The sequence below is a fragment of the Zosterops lateralis genome (assembly GCF_965231275.1).
Source record: "Zosterops lateralis genome assembly, chromosome: 6".
Lineage (NCBI taxonomy): Eukaryota > Metazoa > Chordata > Aves > Passeriformes > Zosteropidae > Zosterops > Zosterops lateralis.
Window position 1 is genome coordinate 270,949 of NC_139761.1, and position 21,384 is coordinate 292,332.

Sequence of the window (21,384 nt, forward strand, 5' to 3'; positions counted from 1 at the left end):
AGACCACCCCGGCAAAACCAGCAGGCATGAGCTTTCCTTTGAGGGAGAGAAGATTTTGACTCATTTCCTCCTGCCAGCCTCTCTCCCCCTGTAGCAGCTCGAACCGGCTCTGTGAAGCAGCAGCTGGTGCTGGAGATAAACACTAACCCAGGCCCAGCCTGGCAGCCCAGCCCCGGACAGCTCCAGGGGCCGCCAGGAGGACAGAGGACGATGCAGCTCTGGCAGCTGCGCTCCTTGTCAGACCAGGACCACGGGCTGCCCTGGAGACCACTCCAGGTTGTCAGGACAGCCCTGAGCCCAGAATACTGATGTGTTCCCTCTTCTCGCCCTCACCGGGGCCAGACGCTGCATCCCAAGGCACAAAAAACTTTGGCGTGGTATCGGCAGAGGGGCACGAGGACTGCCACTGCTTCCTCCCGCTCCTGGAATGGGGATCCCACCCCGTGCATCCCCGGGAGAAGGTGCCGGTGTGTCCCGGCAGCGCTCCCGCTGCCTCCAGGCGTGCAGAGCATCCCTCGGGTGTCCTCCTGCCCCCTCAGCAGTGCCGGGCGGGCTGGTCCGGCCCAGAGCCCCGGGGCAGCCCCGGAGGAGCCTCCCATGGCGGGGGGAGGGTGTCGGGGAGCCGGGGCCACTGCCCGGCGCTGGTGCCGCACATCCCTGCAGGTGCGGGGTCACCGGCCGCTGGCGAGGTTGTTAATTAGCTCCTCTCCGGGCAGCGCTCCTCTTCTTCGTGTCCCGCAGCATCCCCGGCGTTTTCCCGCAAAAGGGCGCTGGGAAAGGGTGTCAGTGTGTCCGCAGAAATGCCGCTCTCCGCCCTTTTAGCGATCCGGGAGACAGGTAACGCTGCCGCAATCCCCGAACCGCTCCGGTTCACTGCCCCCACGGGTGTCCCGGCCTTTCCTTCTCCCGCCGGGACCGTCCCCGCTGGCAGCGGGATGGGACAGCCGCGTGTCCCGAGGGCGGGCGGGAGCCCCGGCCGTGCCGTGCCGTGCCGTGCCGTGCCGTGCCGTGCCGTGCCGAGCCGTGCCGTGCCGTGCCGTGCCGAGCCGTGCCGTGCCGTGCCGTGCCGTGCCGAGCCGTGCCGTGCCGTGCCGTGCCGTGCCGTGCCGTGCCGTGCCGTGCCGTGCCAGGAGGAGCAGAGCGGAGCCGCCGCCGCGTTCCCACCCGCCTGGCGCGGGACGTTCCGCCGGCGCATCCCCGGCTCCAGCGTCAGCTCAAACTCCCGCGCCCCGCCCGCCGCCGCCCCCGCCCGCCCCGGCCCCGGGCAGGGCTGGGGAAGGGCCGGGGGGCGCCCCGAGGGCCGCGGCCGCTCCCGCTGCCCGTGTCCGCAGCCCGGCCCCGGCCGGCGGGGCAGGCGTGTCCGTGTCCGTGCCCGTGTCCGTGCCCGTGTCTCTCGGTGCCGGTGCCGGTGCCGGTCCCGCCGGCGGCACTCAGCCCCGATCCCGGCGCGGCGGGGGGCGGTGGGCGCACGTCTGCGCGGCGTTGGCGGCGGCGGGGCGGCCGCGGCTCAGCCGTGCGTGCGGCGGGGCGGGGAGGGCCCGGCTGCTCCAGCCCGCCCCGGCGCGGCGCGGCGCGGCGCGGGGGAGGCGGCGGCTGCTCCATGCGGCAGCGAGCGGCGCGGCTGCCCGCGGCCGGGGCCGGGGCCGGGGCCGGGGCCGGGCGGAGGCCGGCGGCGCGGAGGATGGGCGCAGCTGCCGCCGCCGCCGCGGAGGGCCGAGCCGCGGGCGCCGCGCTCCCCGCTCTGCCCCGCCGCGGCTGCTCCGCCTGAGCGCGCCCGGCGCGGAGCGGCGCGGAGCCGCATGGCCCTGCCGCCGGCCGCCCCGCGATAGGGCACCGCACCCGGGAGGCGCCGGCCCGGCGGCGGGGCTGCCCGCGCCTCGCCCGCGTCCCTCCGTCCGTCTGTCCGTCCCTTCGTCCGCCCGCCCGTCCGGCGCAGCGCAGGATCCCGCAGCGGGGCGCGGAGCGGCGGCGCTTGGCGAGGATTAACCTGGCGCAGGTACACGGCAAGGTCAGCGGCGGCGGGAGCGGAGCGGGGCGGGCCGCCCGGTGCGGGGCGATGCGGGCGGGTTGTCCCGCGCCTCCCGCCCCCGCCGAGCGCGTTGTGCGTGCGGTGCCGGTGCCGCCCGCCCTGCCAGAGCCGCCGCCTGAGGCCGTCCCCGGCCGCCCTGCCCGCCCCGGCCCGGCCCGGGAGCTCCGCGGGAGGATGCGGGCGGCGAGCGGCTCGGGGCGGAGCGGCGGGCAGCCCTCCCGCCGCCAGAGCCCGCAGCCCGCCGGGGCCCGGCCGCGGCCGCACCCGCAGGGGACGCGCTCCGGCCGCCGCCCGTCCCCGGAGGCTCCAGGTAACGCCGGGGGAGCCGCGCCCGGCACATCCGCACATCTGCACATCTGCACATCCGCACATCTGCATTGCACCGCGGTACCGGCCCGGGGGACGGGGCGGGGGGGGGGGGCGGTGAGGGGCGGCCCGGCCGGTCCCGAATGTCCCGGTCAGGACGAGCCCGGGGCGCGGCGGGGGCGCGGGACGACGCCCTTCCCGGGAGCGCGGGGAGCGCGGGGCGGGTGCCCCGGACGGGCCGGGCCGAGCCGGGCCGGGCCTGGCCGCGCTGCCAACGCTGCCCGCGGGACGGCGCTGGGCTGGGCCGGGCCGGGCTGGGCTGGCGGTGCCGCGGGGCCGGAGATGCCGCCGGGCTGCGATACCGCCCGAGCCGCGGCCGCCGCCCCGTTACCGGCACCGCCGCCCCGTTACCGGCCCCGCTGGCGCTGCGGCGCTGCCCGGGCGGGCGGATCCATCCCGGGGCGGCTCGGGGGGCTCGGTAACCCCTGGGCTCCCCCGGCCCAGCCCTCCCGCCCCGTCCCACCGCCCCCGGCCGCTGCACACGCCGCTCGCTCTCCCTCCCCGCTCTCCGTCCCTGGGGCCGCCCGGTCCCCCGTGTCCCGGGATGCGGCTGCGCCCCGCGCTCCTCCATCCCCTCCGCCCTCCGTGCGGACACCGCTGTGTGCGGGAGAGGGAATGTAGGGCAGGATGGACGCTCCCCGCCGGAAGGCTCCCGCTGGGGAGGCGGCAGCAGCGGCGGAGGAGCCGGCGGAGCCTCGCAGCCATGTTGGTGTCGGAGCATCAGCCCCGGCGGCTCCGGGAGCCGCGGCGGGTGTGCCGGCGGGCATGGCTGGGCCGGGGGTACTGGGGGAGCGCCTTCCCGGGCCGGTCCTTCCCAGCACGGCCTGGGGAACACGGGCTTTGTGCTTCCTCTGCGTCCTGGGACAGCAGCGCTTCCCTTTCGCCTCCGCCCTCCCTCCCAGGCTGTTGCATCTCCGGGCACTCGTTGTGTGGTGTGTGGAGCAGAGGGATGTGTTGGTCCCAGCTGTGGTCATGAACCCGGCCTCGCCAGCCCTGGAGACCCGGGGTGGGACAGCAGGTGCCCCCAGCCCAGCCCAGCCCAGCCCAGCCCAGCGCGGCCCAGCCCAGCCCAGCCCAGCCCGGCCCAGCCCAGCCCGGCCCGGCCCGGCCCAGCCCTGTGTGCCCTCTGGCCGAGTGCCGTGGCAGTGGCCAGGCTGGCAGTTCCTGCCCTTGGCCGTGGCTGTCGTGCTGTGATCCTCCCCACCCACCCACACTTCCATTTCGCGTGTTCCTGTGGCACGTGGTGTCAGCCCGTTCCTCCTGAGCAGCCTCGGTGGGCTCCTGTACGGGCTCTGGGGCCAGCACGGCCAAGAGGCCAAACCATCCCTGCTGCAGTTGAAGCCTGTCTGGTTCCAGTTGTGCAGCTGCACAAGGAGGGGTCTGGGCTGGCTCTGGCAGCAGCAATCCTGGCCATGGCTCTGGAATCAGAGATCCTGGCCATGGCTCTGGGATCAGTGATCCTGGCCATGGCTCTGGAATCAGAGATCCTGGCCATGGCTCTGGGATCAGTGATCCTGGCCATGGCTCTGGAATCAGAGATCCTGCCATGGCTCTGGAATCAGCAATCCTGGCCATGGCTCTGGAATCAGGGATCCTGGCCATGGCTCTGGGATCAGTGATCCTGGCCATGGCTCTGGAATCAGCAATCCTGGCCATGGCTCTGGAATCAGAGATCCTGCCATGGCTCTGGAATCAGAGATCCTGCCATGGCTCTGGGATCAGTGATCCTGGCCATGGCTCTGTCCAGGAGTGTGGGGCAATGCCCAGATGGGCTGTGTGTGCTGGGACCAGTCTGTGCTGCTGTGGCAGGAATCCCAGTGTGTGCCTGGAGCTGCGTGTGCTGCCACAAGGACTCTGAGTGGGCAGCCCTGTCCTGTGCACAGGACACACCTTGGGGCTGCCCCAAGGGCTCTGGGGTATTGCCAGAGTCAGTCCTGGCAGGTGGAGGTGTGCCAGGCCTGGCAATTCCACTGCTGGTCTGGGAGTCAGGTGTGATTTTGCACAAGTCTCTTTGTACCAGAGGCTGAGTGTTCTCAGTGCCCAACACCTTCCTAATCCACGTTGCTAAATATATACTGTACTCAAGGGATTATGCATTTGTTTAAATGCATAATAAATGTGTTTAAATGCGTAAGACTGGATCATAATGCACACCAGAGCTTGCCAGTTTGGCCTCCAGTTACAGGCCTCTCTAAGATATATCTCCTGGCATATTACCTCATCTTTCTGCTTTCAGAAAGAGCAGTTCCTGGTTTTATCATGGCAGGGCAGTCAGTGGAAGCAAATCCTGGATATCTCAGGTACCCAGTGCAAGGTAAAGCTGAACTAGTTTGCCTGTTCACCAGACACTTCCAGCAGCAGGAGGGGACTTGAGATTGACCCATTCCACCAAACACGTGCAGCTGCAGGAGTGGGCTCCAGAGTGTCCTGTGGCAGGGAGAGCCACTGGGCTGAGTGCTCATGTCATCCTTACAGCCAAGAGAAGCTGTGCTCGACTGCAGCGCTGCTCAGGAGGGTGTCTCAGGGGCTTGGTTTGAATTTTTAATGCAGGTCTGTTGTCTGGAGAGGCTCCTGTTGGCCACTGAAGGTGTGAGTGGGGCCAGGAGGATGAGAGGTGGCTGCCCAGCCCAAGATCTGTGCTGGCTGGGAATGTGGGGAACCCAAGAAGAGACGTGGCTGAGTAGCATGGCGAGAAAAAAAACAGATCTTGCCCAAATTTTTGAGAAAGATTAGAGAGGACTCGAAGGCAGGAGCATCAGGAAGGATGGCCTTGGCACACGGGGTGCCTGTCTTGGAGATGTGCAGCATCCCGAGGTGCCTGGGGGCCTTGTCCCTCTGCTGGGGCACGTGGAGCTGGTTCAGAGGCTGCAGAGCTAATGGCTTTCCATTGCTGATCGATCCTGCCTGTGCTCTCAGATGTGGTGACGGGCTGGTTTTAGAGAGCAATCTTTGCATATTCCCTGCACAAGCAGCTGGGCCGAGCGCCGCTCTAATGGCCTCGCTATTAGCGGGCTCAGAACCTGAGCCAGCCTGGAAAGGCTCTGTAAGTGCTGCTCAAGCGTTTTGGGCCAGGCATATTCCATGCATTAGGGAAGATTTGTACTCCTTGGACCAGACATCACTGAGTGTTATCTATTTATACACATCTAAATATATCCTCTGCAGTCTTCAGACTTTTCTAGCTAGTAGTAAAATTATTTTTCAATATCATGCTATTAAAGCATGCTTGCTGACACTATCCGATGAGGTTCGTGCTAGGAGAGGCTTGTGTGTGTGTGTTTGTTTTAAATAAAAACTGTTCTTGAGGTAGTTACCTAAAATGCTTTGGGAACAAAAGCTTGTTGTCTGTGTGGCTGGGTAGCAGGGAGAAATGTGGTTGAACAGAAGCAGCACTGGAGACATGCTCAAGCCTGGAAAACCAAATCCAAACCTCATGCAAAGTATAAGGTTTTGTTGCTGAAGAGTGAACCATTCTTTCTAGAAATTTTTTGTCAAATAATCTGCACTTCGCAGCAAAATGGAAACATTTGCTTCAAATTAGTCAGATATACCTTCTGGCACTCTGGAGTTTGAGATGTCATTGTGAAAACAAAATGACAAATCTTGAAGTAACACAGGTAATGGAATTCCTGTGCAGGGCCCAGCTCCAGGCTGTGGAGGGTGTTCCCACGGAGCCCTGCTGCAGGGCTGGGTCTGTGTGCAGTTCTCTGGGGATGGTGCTGGTCTTAGTGGGGCTCCCGAGGAGGGGTGGAGACCTTGCCACATCCCCAGGTAACCCATGGGCATGCTGGCGGGGTGGTGGTGACAGTGACAGCTGAGTGCCTGCAGCCTGACATGGGACAGTGATGGCCATCGTTTTGTTTTCTGGGGCAGCTCTTGCTGTCGGTTCTTGGAGAACTAAGAGGCTGCAGAGGGAGAGGGAGAAGGGAAAGGGGTTGGTATTCACAGGGGAGCAGGTGAGATGAGGAGAGGGCTCCTGGAGAAGGCCCTGGCCCACAGCCCCTTGCACCAAAGGCAGTGCTGGTCCCCCAGGCCACCCCAGGTCCCTTGGCTGGGGCTCTGGGCTCCACAAGGCAGAGGCCCATGGTGTGGTGACATGATGTGGTGCTGGGAGCTGTCCTGCACAGGTCTGTGGGCACAGGTACCTGGCACTGCTCTATCTGCCTAATGGACACATTGGTTAGGCGCTGTGAGGGTGACAGTGGTGTCCCAGGGCTCCCTGCCCACGTGCCCTGTCCTGCCTGGATCACTGGCCACTAAGGCACAGGCTGGGCACGCCGTGCCTGCTGCTGGGCTGGGCAGCAGCTCTTGTGTTTCCAGGGAATAAATGGCTCTACAAGTCTCATTTGTTTTGGGCAGGCTGGATAATGTAGAGGGTGGTTTGTCAAATGGCTGAGGCAGTAATGGGAGCCTTGGTGGGGCCTCTAATTGTGCAGCACATGGTCAGTGGGACCTCACAGTACTGGAGCCAGTTCCCAACGCTGCAGAGCTTTGGCCAGTGCTGAGGTTTTGAGTTTGCTCTTGTAGATGAAGCTTCTCCCCAGGAACTCTCTCATGGCAAAGCATTTCCATGAAAACATATGATTAGGTAGCTTTGCTTTAAAGTCGAATATCTTTTCTCCCTTGAAGTTTTTATTTAGGCTTCTCTGTCAAGATCGTGTTGGAATTCTTTTGCATTGGAGACAGATAAAATTCTTCAGTTTTCGTTGCCTCAGCATTGTTTCATTGCCAGACAGCTGATATTCCCTGTGTATCTATTTCCAATTATTTATACTTCCTGGTCTCTGTAGTTGGCCATGGGGGATGGAGAAGCAGGAGCCCACCACAGTGAGCCATGGCAGCTCTGTGACTCCTGCAGCTCACCAGGTGTGGGACAGCAGGTGTAGAGGGAAAACACAAACAAAGAGGAAAAGATGTGGTGGAGAAAGTCACACTGAGAGGAATTCCCAGGATGTGTTTTTAGTCCCCTGGTGCTGCTGGTCCTGGGATGAGATTGCTTTAGCACCAGTGAGGAGTCATGCAGAGACATTCTGCTGCACATGGGTGAGATGCTAGTTCTCTGTGCTTGAGCCAGAGTTGGAGTTTGCCTGGGATGTGAGGTGTCTGCCCTGGCACAGGGAGGCAGGTGCTGTTGGCACAGGATGGCAGGTGCCAGTGGCACAGGATGGCACAGGATGGCAAGTGCCAGCGGCACAGGATGGCAGGTGCCAGTGGCACAGGGAGGCAGGTGCTGTTGGCACAGGGATGTACAGGAAAGCAGGTGCCAGTGGCAGAGGATGGCAGGTGCCATTGGGCACAGGGAGGCATAGGGAGGCAGGTGCCAGTGGTAGAGGATGGCGGGTCCATTGGGCACAGGGAGGCACAGGAAAGCAGGTGCCAGTGGGCACAGGAAGGCAGGTGCTGTTGGCACAGGGAGGCAGGTGCTGTTGGCACAGGGAGGCACAGGGAGGCAGGTGCCAGTGGCAGAGGATGGCAGGTGCCATTGGGCACAGGGAGGCAGGTGCCAGTGGCACAGGGAGGCAAAGGGAGGCAGGTGCCATTGGCACAGGGATGCACAGGAAAGCAGGTGCCAGTGGCACAAGGAGACAGGTGCCATTGGGCACAGGAAGGCAGATGCCAGTAGCACAGGGACGCAAAGGAAAGCAGGTGCCATTAGGCACAGGGAGGCAGGTGCCAGTGGCAGAGGATGGCAGGTGCCATTGGGCACAGGGAGGCAGGTGCTGTCGGCAGCACTGCTGGGGCTCTGGGAGCTGCGTCGTTGCTGTTTTCTCCAACGCACTTTGGAGAGCCCTGATGTAAAGCTCCCTGATAGGGCTCGTGGGAGCGGGTCTGAGTAAGGCGAGCGGGATTTGTCGCCTTGTCAGCCGTGAGTCAGTGGTGCTGCGGGTACGCGGCGTTTCGCAGGAGCTGCCGCTGCCATGGCAGGAGCCGGTGCCGCTGCGCCGTGCGCGCCGTGGGCAGCGCTGGTGTCGCCGTGGGCAGCTCTGGTGTCGCTGTGCCGTGGGCAGGTTTGCTGTGCTCGTGGCTCCTCCTGACACGTCAGCCTTGTGTCTCATCTCTGCCGGCGCCCAGCTGCAGTGACGCTGCTCTCAGGACCGGGCTCCAGACTGCAGCTCCCCAGCAGTGACTGCTGCTTCCTGCCCCTGAGCCCCAGCCTGGGCCGTGGCTGCCTTTGGGGACAGTCTGCTGTGTCACAGGGGTGCAGGGAGGGCTCTGCACACCAACAGTGCCCTGGTCAGGAGAGCACCGAGGCCCTGAATGCCACAGCTGAGCCTGGGCAGGCTGACACAGACAGCTGAGCATCTTTCAGCTGTGGTGTAAAGGACCAGGATAATGGCACAGGCCCCAGTCTGGGCTGCAGCGGTGTCTGCCAGTGCCCACAGTGGGATGTCCCAGCAGGCACTGTCCAAGGGTCCTTGGCATGGCTCTGGTGGGTTGGAGATGTGCTGCAGGTGCCTCCAGGTGATGACCTGACCTCATAATGTGGGTCTGGTAACATTCAGGCCCCCTGCGCTGTGCTGAGGAACAGGGATGGGGATGAACCTGGGGACAGTCAGCCGCTCTGGTGACACGTGGCTTCAGAGGCTCAGCCAGCAGAGTGGGGACTCCTTTGTGGGCTAGTTGTCACTTGCTGCCCTGGTGTGTTGGGCCACTGCAAACAGATGTTTCCTCACCCCAAGCACATGGCAATGATTGCATTAGTGACTGCAGGATGCAGCCTCCTCTCTAGTACTCTGTGTTCCTCACACAGAGCCCCCTGCCCATCTGCAGCTGGATCCTGCAGGTGTCCCTCACACACCTGCCCTCTCTGCACTCCCACTTTGGTGAGCAGTGAGGATCCCTCCATTTGGTCCAGTGTTCTGATGTGTTTGAAATGAGGGGTTGCCTCCCCAGGGACTGGCATTACTGTTGTGTTCAGTATTGCCCATTCCTGCCCTGAGTTGGACACACCTAACTTGTGTTATTTAAGAAACATTCTGCAGACATGCAACTTCTGTGGATTGAGGCAATCCCCTGTCCTTCCCTGATCTAGAAGGAAAACATAATAAACACCATGGAAGAAGAGATGGTGGGTCAGGATGGATGGTCACAGCTGCTGTTGGTGCCAGATGAGGATTGTGTTGATTTCTAAGGGAACAGATTTGGACAGTGGTTTTTAGATGAGCATTGTGCTGTGTATCCAGGTGGGTCCCAGCTGAACTGCTCAGGTGAGTGCCCTGTGCAGCTCCACTGGGCACCACGGCCCCTCCTGGCCCTGCCAGGGCCTCCTGTGGTGTCACCAACAGGCACAAAGGGCTCAGCTGAAAAACTTTCATTTCTTCTAAGAAGCGTTTAGGAAGCCAATCAACATACAGTGTGTGACTGCACTTAAATCCCATCTGGAAAGTTATAATAACAGTAAATAAAGAACAATAATGAGGAGTGAAATTGCGTGGCCAGTGGAATTCGAGACTTGGAGTGCTGGGGAGAAGCTGGACTTGCTCCTTGCCATCTGGAATTTGGGGGTAGGTGTTAATAAGTGGTCAGCAATGCTTCCCTGGGGATGTGAGGAGAGGTGGAGGCTACAGGAGGAGAGTGAAGGACAGTGGTGTCACAGCTGCCACACACAGATCAGAGGAACCACTGTACTCCAGGGACACAGTGTGGTGTTCCTGTGATGCCAGGCACAGAAAATCTCACCCAAGCACCTGGGGAGCAGCAGGTGTCTCTGGCTGTGCTGCACAGGGCCAGCATAGAGCACGCAGGTCCCAGCCACACTCCCAGCCCCATGCTGTGTTCCCTCCGTGCTGCTGGGGTGGCCAGCAGGGCTCTGTGCCCTCCAGTGTGGCCAGCATGTGTCCCTGCCCCCTTCTGTCCTTGCCCTCAGCACGGCCAGCAGCCAAGCTGGAGCAGCAGGGCTGGGGTTGAGATGCTGAAGTGGATTTTGTGCAGCAGAGCCTTGATCCTGAGCTGACACTGTTTGCAGGAGGTGTCCTGGAGCAGGATCCCTGCCTCGTGCACTGCATGGATTGCTCTGCCAAGGCTTTTGAGGAGTGCTGAGTCTCATCCATGTGGTTTTGGTTTTCATCTACAGCAGCAAGTTGTGTGAGGCAGCAGGAGGGTGTTTCTAGGGTGAGATGGTGGGTGAGGAAGGACCCTGGGCCTCTCCATGTGTGTCTGGGGAGTCAGTGGGGCTGTGTTGGCAATGCCCCATGGATCAGGTGTGCAATCAGGGCTGCAGTGCTCACCTGCCCATAGGCTGTGCCTGCAAGGGGCCCTGGGTGCCCTGTGGGGCAGCGTGGGGGTCACCCCACACCCTGCACTCCGGGGTGGGAGCAGCCCTGGAGGGAGGGAAGGGAGGGGGCTGCAGGGCTGGGGGGCTGGAAGGACAGGGTCTGACTGGCAGCTCCTGCTGGTGGTGGCAGCTCCACAGCCCTCAGGAGCAGTGCTGGGAGTGCTGGTGCTGGGAGTGCTGGTGGTGTGGAGCAGAGCAGAGCGTGGCTCAGCTCCCTTCCCCGCTCAGCCCAGAGCTGACTGCTGCCATATGACACTCGTTATCTCTCCAGCTCAGAAACGAAGTGCTCAGGGCATCCTGATGGATTTGTGACACTTCCCGTGGGACTCTGTGCTCATAAACCAATTAAAGGATTACATCCTTGTAATGTGGAGAGCATTCTTTGTTTATTAAGTAATGCAGGTATAATTCAATTAGTGGCAGGCTGACCTGCTGATGTCAGATGTGGATGCCAGTCAGGTTGGTCTCAACTCTGCCCCCCCAGATTGGAGCAGCAGGAGTTGAGGGGAGCAGCTGCCCCTCCTGTAGCTCCCCATGCCCGACATGGAACTGAGAGAGTTTTTTATGGCCTTTACTGACTTGTTTCCTTTACAGAGTCACAGAAGCCCAGAATTATTTGGGTTGGAAAGGACCTTATGGCTCATTCCAGCCCTGCCATGGCAGGGACACCTCCCACTGTCCCAGGCTGCTCCAAGCCCAATGTCCAACCTGGCCTTGGGCACTGCCAGGGATCCAGGGGCAGCCACAGCAAATCTGGCCACTCTCACAGGGAAGAAGTTCTTCCATGGAAATGAGATGATTTATTATTATGAGAAGATTTCAGGCTGGGCTGAGTGTTCACTGTTTGCTGTGGCTCAGGAAGTCACCAGACAGTGTCCAAAGCACAGCCTGTGCCCCCTGTGCCTCTGTGTGGGTGACTGTGGGTGGCTGCTGTCCCCTCCCTGTCCCCAGCTCAGGCTCTGCCATGTGCTGCTCCTGGTCTGGTGTGGGCACAGCTGCAGGAGTGTCGTGGTGTGAGGGGTGAAGCATCTGCTCCCTTTGGTGAGGTCCTCAGTGCTGACTCCCCCATCCACCAGTAAATCCCTCTGCTCTGGGCCCTGTGACAGCCCAGGGAAGGCAGAGGGCTCTGCAGGTGATTTTCCCTCTGGAAAGGGGAGTTCAGGGGCTTGTGGGTGACTCTGGTGCCTCGGCATCAGAGCAAAGCACTGGCTGGGCACCTGTCTGCCAGGAAAGAGGGGGAGAAGCAGCAGTGTAAAATACCCTGTACATCAGTGAGGCTGTGCAGGAGTGACTCTGGGGTAGAACAGGACTGATTCAGCAGATCTGGAGAGTAAATTAAAGTTCACGTCTCAGTAAGGGGTGGTTTGCTCCTGGGTGAGAGATAGTACAACTCGGACACCACACCACCAGTGTGGCTGGGGAGAAGTGAGTGCCAAAGTCTGCCAGGCCTTTCCAGGAAGATCACTGTGCTTCAGTCATGAATAATAAATGCTGGTCAGGAGCCCACTCTGGTTTTCCATGCAATCTCATGACAGAACTGCGCTTAGTTTGCAGCACAGATCAAGCAAAACTTTATGTGTTGAATGCAAATATAATGTGGAAAAGGAGGATCTGCACATGTGTGGGCCAATAGAGGCACAAAGCAGCTCGAGTAGCCTGGCACTGCTGGAGGAACATAAGCACCTGACAGCAGAATTATCTCTGAGGACCACAGACTGACTTGTAAACTGTGGAATAAATTGCTCTTATTTTGTAGCATTTACTTGCTTAGCTGCACTTCAGAGGGTTTTGCTTGTCTGGCAATTCCTGTTTGTCAGGTGGCAAACCTGGACTGCTGGGGGTGGCAGCTGGTGAGCTCTGAGCTGGGCAGAGGGTACAGCCCTGGCAGGGAACCCCTTCCCTGACAAAAAAGTAACGGGTAAGGGCCCAGGAGGGTGATCTTGGCAGTGGGCAGAGAGGCTGAGGGTGCTGCAGAGGGGAGCTCTCCTGGCCCCGGTGCCTCTCCCAGGGCAGGGCAGTGGAAGCCCCAGCCCCCAGCAGAGCCCTCATGGGCCTGGCACAGGCTGCCTGGAGCACGGTGCCCCCTGCCCAGCCTTGTGCTCCTGGGGCTGCCTGTCTGACCCTGGGAAACCTCTCAGTGCTGCTTCTGTCAGTGAACCTTGAGCAGCTGTTTGAAGCCTTCCTGAGTGACAAGATTTGGATTTCTTTTCTTGGAGGAGCAGAGTGAAAGCCCAGGATCCCCACACTCAGGCACAGCCTGGCAGCTCTCCTGCCATGCTCATGCTGACAGTGATCCTCTCTCCTGACGTGTTTCCTGTTCCTATTCCTGTCCTGGGCCAGTGCAGTCCCTGCTCACCTGTGCCCTGCTGCTGCTCCAGGTCATGGCACTCCAGCCCTCAGCAGGCTCTGTGCCCTGGCACACCTGAGTCATGGCTGTGGGATCAATTGTGGTCCTTGGGCACGTCAGCTCGTGTTGGTGCACAAACACTGTTTCCCTGTTAATTCAATTGCAGCTGTGGCACCTGTGGGCACACAGACACAGCCCTCACTGCCCTGCTCCCTGCTCTAGGGATAAAGACTGCAGGGTGAAGGAGTTCTTGGTGCTGGAGGGGCTGGAGCTGGGAGGGTGGTGATTACCCACTAGTGAAGGGAAAGAGACAATGGAGGGATGTCCACTGCCTGCACATGGAGACAGAAATGGAAACAGCAACCTGCCCACGTCTCTGGTGACTTAATGCTGATGCAAATCCTTGCAAGTGTTGGCTTCCTCTCTGCACAATCTGGTGACCTGTGCTCCTGGGGCTGTGGCAGGATCCCTGTGCTCTTGGAGGGCAGGATCCCTGTGCTCCTGGAGGGCAAAGTCCCTGTGTTCCTGGGGCTGGGGCAGGGTCCCTGTGCTCCTGGAGGGCAGGATCCCTGTTCTCCTGGGGCTGTGACAGCATCCCTGTGGTCCTGGGGCTGTGGCAGGATCCCTGTGCTCCTGGGGCTGGGGCAGGTCCCTGGGGCTGTGGCAGGATCCCTGGGGGCTGTGGCAGGATCCCTGTGCTCCTGGGGCTGGGGCAGGATCCTTGTGCTCCTGGGGCTGTGGCAGGATCCCTGGGGGCTGTGGCAGGATCCCTGTGCTCCTGGGGCTGGGGCAGGATCCTTGTGCTCCTGGGGCTGTGGCAGGATCCCTGGGGGCTGGGGCAGGATCCCTGTGCTCCTGGGGCAAGGTTCCTGTGCTCCTGGGGCTGGGGCAGGACAGGGCTGAGTGGCAATTCAGGATGCTCTGGGCTGATGGGTGGTGCAGGCTCCCAGCAGAAGGGGAGGAAGAGGAGGAGCCATTCATGGCTGCAGCACAGGTGCAGAGGTGCTGGGCTGCCTGCAGAGCACTGAGGCTGTGGGCAGGAGAAGGAGGGGTGGGTGCAGTGCTGTCAGACAGTGTCCTCCTGTGTCCCTGTCCTGCCCCTGCCAGGCATGGAATGGACCCTGCAGGAAACTCCCATTTGTCCGACTGATGCCAGGATGATTTTTTGCCTTTTCTTTTACATACCTTTTATATGATTTTTATGTATTCTCAGTGTTCTTAGCATGCACACTTGCAATTTCTTAAATCTGATGACTTAGCACAGCCCCAGTATTCTGTTAGGCCAGGAGACCAAACATCCTAAAGGTCTCCTAGCAGGAGGCCAGAAAACCCTACAGTATCTTGGGAAACCAAGGTCCTCTCTAGAACATATCCTGTAAACCCAGGTTTGGCCCATCCAGGGGGGAATTCCATGGATGGGAGAATATCACACCATTCATCCAGGCCTCCCATTGGGGTGTCCTTGTTAGATGTGCTAATTTGTAAGGTCTGTAAATTGTTTATGTGATCTATCATGTGTACATTGTGGTGCTTTCCACCTTGGCAAAGTGGTGCACCAAAAAAGATCCTTATTAAAACACCAAGGCAAAAACCCCTCATCCCTTAACAGTATCTGACTGTCAGTTTTTAGGACCAGGGAAAGGCATCAGGGCCGCGGTGTCTCATTGCTGCTGAGAGGTGTCAATGGCTCTGTCACACCCGGGGCCCGCTGGTCACATTCTATCAGTGCGTTCCCAAGTGTTTTCACAGGGTACAGAGCTGGTGGCTGCAGCCGTCTGCTCTGGGTGTGGGCTGGGGGGGTGTTCCTCAGCCTCGGCTCTGGGGGCACCAGCCTTCCAAACAGGATCACTTCGTTCTGCAAAAACTCTGTTTCAGCATAACTCCAGCTGTGCCCTGGTGGGTGCGTGTGTGGAGTGCCCAGGGGTGGCAAGGAAATGTCAAAGTGGCTCTTTCACTGGGAGGATCCTGTGAGGACAGCAGGATCTCATCTGGCTGGTGTGAAGGAAAGGCTGCCTGGGGTTGGGTGAGGAGATCCTGCTGCAGGAGGTCCTTGTCCAGGAGACCCTGCTCTGGGGGATGTAGGGATTTTTTTTTTTTTTTTTTTTCTGAGTGAGTTTAACTGACAGCAAAACATAGTTTACCATAGCAAAGCAGCACATTCCCTGATTCACACGGGTGAAGCAGAGTGAGGCATTGCTGCGTCCCTTTCCCGTGCTGTGGGCTGTCCTGTGCTGTGGGCTCTGTGTGCAGAGCTGCTGGACAGGAACCCACTGTCCCCATGTCACCCCCAGGGCCAGAGCCAGCAGGGAGCTGTCCTTGTGCCTGGTGCTGTCCCAGTCCCCTGGAGCAGGGAGCTGAAGGTGTTGTTTTCCTCCCAGTCCCTCATGTCAGAGCGGGATTTCCTGCCTTAGGGGCCTCTCTCCTGAGACAAGGCTCTGCATTTCCCGGGGCATTGCTCCTCACAGCTCTGCTCTGCTGGCTCTGACACAACCTGTGCTCCTACCAGCTCCTCCCAGCAGCTCCTGGGTGCTCTTGGGGGGGTTTTGGCAACTGTGGGCCTGGTGGTGATGCCTCCAGGTGCTTCCCCTGGTCACAGCCACTCCGAGGGTGGCGGTGTCCTGCCAGGATGTTTTACTTTGGCAGATTTACTCTTGCCCCAAGCAGTGTGGTCTAGTGGAGGTGTCTCTGCCCATGTCAGGGGTGGAACTGGATGTTCGTCAAGGTCCCTCCCAACAAAACCATTCTGGGGTTCCATGGTCTTCCAAAAGCTCCCCAGGTCTGTTCACTGGGGCTGTGTGAGGTCACTGTGCCCACAGGAGTGGGGCTGGGGCTGCTGGCTGATGAAAGGACTTGAAAACGAGCCAGTCCTGTGAGCAGGATGGGAAGGGCTGCCCAGGGCGTCGTTCTGCTCTGCTCTGTCCCTTTGCTGGGACACTGAAGTAATTTAGTTTTCTCCAGCTCCCCCACCTTGTTCTTAATTACAAAAGTGAACAAGAGGACCAGACAGTGAAAGAAGTAGGCAAGGGAGAGCTTAGATAGCAAAGCTGAGAGTGAAAAAAGTTATGGATTCCTTAAAGTAAGATTTTTTTTTTTCCAGTGGAAGGCTTTCTTATTAAAGGAGATTCAATTGGCATCAGGTCTTTGCAGCAGAAAATAAGTGCATGCAGAAGAATTTGTGTATCTCAAGAATCTCCAGTACAGGGGGAAGGGCATGATGCCTTTGCCTTTCCTTTGCTATCTTTAATATAAGAACACCTGAATTAAAAAAAAAAAAAAAAAAAAAAGGTTTAAAAACTTTAAAAAACCAATCAGCAAGAACCCAACTGTTGAAATGTTGGCAGATGGCTGTGGTACTTGTCTGGCACAGTGACCTGCTACAGTGTCCCCTCATACTGTATCAGGGCCTGTCCCCTGTCCCCTGTGCTGCACTGGAACCTGTCCCCTGCCCTCATCCCTGGGGCCACTGGGTCCAGACTGACCTGGGCTCAGGCCTCTGGGTGTTTCCTGAGCTGTAACCAAGGAGCAGCTGTTTCCGGGTCAGGAAATAAGCAGAAAATTGTCAAGGTAAGCTTCTCCACTAAAAAATGCCATTTTTGGAACACAAAGTGCTCATCTCAAAGTGTTTCCCATTTGATGGCTTTTCCTTATCTTTAGGCCAGGTTTTGTTGTGGCCTGCCCGGGTTGGGGGCTTGGTGTGTCCCTGGGGCTGAGCCAGGCACGCTGAGCCTGCAGGGACAGGGGATGGTTCCCTTGTGCCACCAGCACTGCAGACACTGCTGCTGGTGCTCACCCCCATCAGCTTGGGCTGTTTCAGCTCTCCAGAAATAAGTTTGAAGAAAAAGATAAAAAGATGAATTCTTGATCCGTTCAGAGTGTGAAACAAAAGTTGAAAAACTCCCGGTGACATCCCCTGCCATCATCTCTGTGTTTGTCTCTCACTTCCTCTCATCTCCTGTGCACATCCAAGGAGTGTCTGAGCAGCAGGAGTGGCTGTGGGAGTGACTGGGAGTGGCGTTTGGGTCTTGTTTCCTGTGCTCGTGGCACCCGGGACCTTGTTCTGCCTTTTGGGGCTTGGAGCTCTCCCCTCTGTCCCCTTCCCTCCTGTTCAGCCCCTCCCTGCTGGGTCAGGGGGTGGATGTGACAGGGACACATCACACAGACACTCCACTGTGCTGTGGGGCTGAGATGAGGAGCAGTGATGCTTTTTAAAGAGTTCATTGTGTGGAGGGCAAAGTTCCTCTCTGCTTTGATTCCTGGGCATAATTTGAAGATAACTCAATTAGCTGCAGTAAAGTCACGCTGATTTACTTGAGGTAGGAGTTTGAGGTTCCTCGTTTTGTTTCTACAAACGTCTCCCTACACAATGCTGCTCTGCCTCCTCCTGTGAGATGGAAACTGTGTAATTTTCCTGATATTAATTAAGATAAGAGAGAATTATACCAAAATGTATTAAATGGGAAATAAATAAGTTTAAAACGTGCCCAAACTCCAGATCACAGTCCCTGGCTGTGGCACAGTGCTGGCACCCCAGGCAGGCGCCTCTGTGGGGAGCAGGTGTGGAGGCTGAGTGGGGGGATCTAGCTCTGGTGCCACTTGGGATCCACCTGGACTTCACTTGCCTTTGAAAATCGTGGTGAGCAGGGAAGGCTCACACAGGGAGGGGATGCAAGAGAGTGCCTGTGCTGTGGCCACCACGAGCTGAAGTGTGTCTGAGCTCCTGCTCTGCTGGCCCAGGGGCTGCACAGCTCGGGAGCCACACACAGCCATGCACAGCCCCTCTCTGCCCCTGCTCCCAGGGTGTCCCTGTGTGTGACCAGCTCCCCTACTGCAGGTGCACCTGGCCAGGGCACAGAGCCCTGTGCGTGCCCAAGTGTGGCACAGTTTGGGCTCCATCTCCTCATGGCTGGGAGCTCTGAGTGAGAAAGTGCTGTGAGCTGTGTGTGTGTGCTGTGTGCTGTGTGTGTGAGCTGTGAACTGTGTGCTCTGTGTGCTGTGTGTGTGCTGTGTGCTGTGTGTGCTGTGTGCTCTGTGTGCTGTGAGCTGTGTGCTGTGTGAGCTGTGCTCTGTGTGCTGTGTGTGTGTGCTGTGTGTGTGTGAGCTGTGTGTGCTGTGTGTGTGTGAGCTGTGAGCTGTGTGCTGTGAGCTGTGTGCTGTGAGCTGTGTGCTGTGAGCTGTGTGTGTGTGCTGTGTGCTGTGTGTGTGTGCTGTGAGCTGTGTGCTGTGTGTGCTGTGAGCTGTGTGTGTGTGCTGTGTGCTGTGTGTGTGTGCTGTGTGTGCTGTGTGTGTGTGTGAGCTGTGAGCTGTGTGAGCTGTGAGCTGTGTGAGCTGTGAGCTGTGTGCTGTGTGCTGTACGCTGTGTGTTGTGTGCTGTGTGTGCTCTGTGTGCTGTGTACTGTGTGCTCTGTGCTCTCTGCTGTGTGCTGTGTTCTCTGTACCAGAGCAGTGTTCCAGAGCTGTGTGTTGTATTTCAGAGCTGTATTCCAGAGCTGTGTGCCCCTGCTGTTCACCAGAGCTGTATTCTATAGCTATGTGCCACTGCTGCTCACCAGTGCTATGTGCTCTGTCCCAGAGCTGTTCTCCAGTTCTGTGTCCCAGAGCTGTTCCCCAGTTCTGTGTGCTCTGTCCCAGAGCTGTTCCCCAGTTCTGTGTCCCAGTGCTGTTCACCAGAGGGATGTACCAGAGCTGTCACTCACCTGCCTGGAGCTCCAGAGCCGGGCTCCTGCTCCTTGCCATGGTGATGCCAGGCAGGGAAGCACAAGGAGTGGAGGTGCTGACTCTGCAGGCTCCATTGCAGGCCTGGCAGGGTTGAGGAGGCAGTGTTTTGGAGCTGGCAGTGCCCAAGGATGAGCTCCACATGCTGAATTCCCTTTTGGTAAAGACTGAAGGATTTGGCTGTTCAGAGTGGGCCCAGAGCAGGTGGCTGTGCAGTCCCAGCCAGTGCTGTTTACACCTGATGGGAGTGAGGAGCTGCCTCTTAAATTGGTTCAGAGCACAGGGCTGCTCCTGCGAGCCTTGGTGAGGTGGTTTGGTGTCAATGTGGGAATGTGTCTTCAGGCTCTCCCAAGGTCTCTGCCTCCTCCAGGCCATGGCTGGAGTGCAGGATAAGGCTCCTACAGCACGGTGTGTAGGCATGTGGCTCGATGGGCAGAGCCTGGCGTGGTCCTCAGCACGACTGGCCCACAGCTGGACTGGTGTGAGCAGGGTGGCTGCAGGTGTGCAGCCCTTGTGAGGCTTCTGCAGCCTCGGGGCAGGACCAGCCTCAGCTGTACAGCTGGATTTGGGGTGTGGGTGGCTGTTGGCATCCACTCCCTGACTTCTGTGGAAATCCTGCCGGAGCAGCACGGTTGATCAGATTTTGAAGCAGCAATTAAAATCTAGATTTCTTTGCCAAAGCCTTAAGTATGTCTCTTATCTGAAACGCTCAGACACTTTGCTGAGTGAGGAACATTAGGAGCAGGAGACCCATTAAATTTTCTGGCACAGACGAAGGAGATAAATCCTGCAAACTGATGGGATCGCATGTGGCAGATCTGATGGTATCTGCTTCATGCACGGGGATGTAGAGGAGGAAAATGACCTTTCAGAATAATTTCTCTGGGCTAAAAGTTTTGGAAGTGGCTGTCTTTTCTTTTTTCAGAAATCTGTGTAAAGTAGTTTTGATCTTGTCCAGCTGAAGGGAAACCTGTTTTATTTGTTTATAATAATTTTTCTGTCTTACAAGATGTTTGATCCACCTTTTGGAAGCTGAGGAAAGGACACAGTGCCACCCTGTCAGCCCTTGCCTGAGCAGTTCACACCATCTCTGCTCATCACATTCATGAACTTTTCAGCACTGTCACTCTGATGTAGGTGGGGTCAGTGTCATGGTTCAGCTTCTCCTGGTGTCAGTGATGCTGCCCTCCCCTAATCCATGGTCTGCAGGTTCAGGAGCTGTGGTTCATTGTTGGGAATAGCCCCACTCAGCTCTGAGCTGTGCTTTCTAGCCAAGGCTTCCATCCTGACAACCAGCAAACATCAGTGTTGGCACTGCCCTGGGGGCCCTGACAGCAGGGCTTGCTAATGTGAGGTGACAGGGGATGGAGAAGTGGCTAATTAACAGATGAAATAATGAGGCACTTGCTTGGTGGCAACTGGTCTAAAGCTGTGGGTCAAAGCTGGGGGGCCAGCAGTGCTGGGCTGAGCTGCTGGGGGGGGCTGGAGTTCCTGCTGCACTTTCTGCCCATCTCACCACCCTCTACAACCCACATTCCTGCCAGACACTGAATTACAGACCCATCAGGGCTGCAAGAGCTTTCCCAAGTCCCAGCTGTGCCCAGTCCCCACCCTGTCCCCAGCCCAGAGCACTGAGTGCCACCTCCAGCCGTTCCTTGGACAGCTCCAGGCACGGGGACTCCAAACCTTCCTGGGCTGCCTGTTTCAGTGATGACAACCCTTTCCATGAAGAAGTTATTCCTGTGTCCAAAGGGTTTAATTCTCTGCCCCACTGTCCAAACATGTGTCTGCACACTGAGGGTCTTTTTTGTGCCTAAATATCTGTCTTCTGAGATTGGTGGAAGTTTTCTGATTAAAATGTTCAATATCCTTGGGTCAGGTACCAGTTGCAGGAGGGGGACCACATTTGAGGTACAAACATAACCTGTTACAGGGCTGGACCTCACAAGGCAAAGCAGGAAATACATTGGGGTGATACAGAAGTTTTCTGTGATAATTTCTGTTTGCCATTTGCAAAGGAGTAACAAAATCAAACTCATGGCAGCTGTTTCCTGCTGCTGCAGGAGCTAAGAAAAGGTTAAAAAGGGACAGTTTAAGTAAGGCAGTTTTAAAGTGGCAGAGCTGGATAACTGGTACCCAGGAGTATTAAAATAATTGGCCAAGGAGCTCCCTGAGACAGTAACGGTTTATTTTTAACAAATCCTGAAATGCTGAAGATGAACCAGAGGCATGGCAAAAGGCTAATGAAAATTGATAGAAAAATTAAATATGATTTGGTCTAGGGGGAATTGTGCCATCTGCTCCTCCCAGGCTGGATCCCTCTCCCACTGGCTCTGCTCTCCTCCCTCTCACATCCTCATTGTTTCCACCACAGGCTCTTCCTGCAGACCTGGACATGGGAAGCAGTGAGGTCTCCTGTTCTTCCTGCTCTGTAGGATGTGTTGCTGGGACAGCACAGCCGTGCTCAGCCTCTCTCCCCCCTGTCCTGGCACATCTGGTGTCTGGGCAGTGGTTTGGCTGATGCCATCAGGGGCTGTGTGACAGATGCTGGTCCTGGACACTGGTTCCCTGGCAGTGCCACAAACCTGTGCCACCTGCACCAGCCCCTGGTGACCCCAGCCTGGGAGGTGCCAGCTGGGCCCCTGTGGGGTGTGA

At 58.3% G+C, this 21,384-nt stretch overlaps 1 protein-coding gene across 2 annotated transcripts in view; it reads left to right on the forward strand.

Annotated features, from left to right (window-relative positions):
- Positions 1-1,948: 1,948 nt before the first annotated feature.
- Positions 1,949-21,384, forward strand: part of LRFN5 (leucine rich repeat and fibronectin type III domain containing 5) — a 42,086-nt gene continuing 22,650 nt past the window's right edge. For both annotated transcript variants that reach the window (XM_083864444.1, XM_083864443.1), the window contains exon 1: positions 1,949-1,996. The gene's annotated coding sequence lies outside the window, so the exon portion shown is untranslated. The remainder of the gene's footprint in view (positions 1,997-21,384) is intronic.